Source organism: Propithecus coquereli, unplaced genomic scaffold, assembly GCF_000956105.1.
Source record: "Propithecus coquereli isolate 6110/MARCELLA unplaced genomic scaffold, Pcoq_1.0 Scaffold18, whole genome shotgun sequence".
NCBI lineage: Eukaryota > Metazoa > Chordata > Mammalia > Primates > Indriidae > Propithecus > Propithecus coquereli.
The window spans coordinates 4,922,690-4,923,933 of NW_012142745.1; positions in this window are offsets into that span (position 1 = coordinate 4,922,690).

Genomic DNA, 1,244 nt, shown 5'->3' on the forward strand with positions numbered 1-1,244 from the left:
TGAGCATTTCTTCTAAAAGTTCAGGAGGAGGCCTGGCTAAAAGGATAAGGAAACTGAAATTTCTTCTGTGATTCCCTAAATTTCTGGACTCCAAACTCCTTAAGCATTTAGAATATAAGACAGTTCTACAGAAAAAAATAAAATCTTTAAAAGGAATAGCTGTATTCATATTTCATCCTTAGGCCTCAAAATGTATGGCAACCAATGGTAACAATACATTTTAGGCCAGCAAATGTGCACAGCAGAAGAGAAGGGTAGATCTAGTCTGAGGCAGGGGCTAACACAGAGTTATGAGAGCGGACTAGGCCCTGTAATTCTCTGTGAGTTATATTTTAGAAAATAATTTGCTTATTTTATTTATTGTATGTCTCCCCCAACTAGAATGTAAATTCCCAAATTGCAAAAATTTGTATTTTCCTTTCATTGGTGCATCCCCAAGTTCTGTACTCTGCCTGGTGCACAGTGAGAGCTCAGTTAGTATTTGCTGGGTGCATAAATGAGATGGTACAACTATGGAGGAGTCAGTGCTGAAATAGAAACATTTTAACCCTGTGACCAGATAGTGCTGGAGATAAGGAAACACGGTACCTTCTTATCTTGGCCAAGAGTGAGCCTTATAGTCTTCAAGGCTGGATGTGTCTTTGGCAAAAGGCTATCAAGTTGCCCAGGGCTTCCCAACCAACACTTAGTTTGATTGCACCGATTATGACCAAACTGCCAGCTCTCTCTGAGGATGCCAAGGCCATCTTCCATAATAATGACCATTCATTGAGCCCTTACAACTTGTCAGGTACTACTCCAGGGGCCTCCTGTGTCTTTGTATTACCTCACTTAATCTTTGGAATATCCCTGAGGAGTGAGATACTATCATTGGCCCCATTTGATAGATGAGGCAACAAAAGCCCATAGAGGTTGAGGAATTACCCAAGGCACACAGCTGATAAGTGCTGGAGCTGGAATTTAAACCCAGGCAGTCTCCTCACCATCAGACTATCTGACCTTTTTATGACTTTGTGAGCCGACTAGAGCTACATCCATTTTACAGATAGAAGAGGAAGCCTCAAAGCTCACCAAAATTGGGCCTAGGTTTTATCCTCCCTGGGTCAGACTCAAATTGTCTAAAATTAGCCTTGACTTCTTAAGGGAAAATTTTTGAGACAATTGAAGTAATTGGAGGGCTAGGGCAGAAATTATTATGAAATGCCAGAAACCAAATCCAAGGTGGAGAGAAGTTTACCTATATC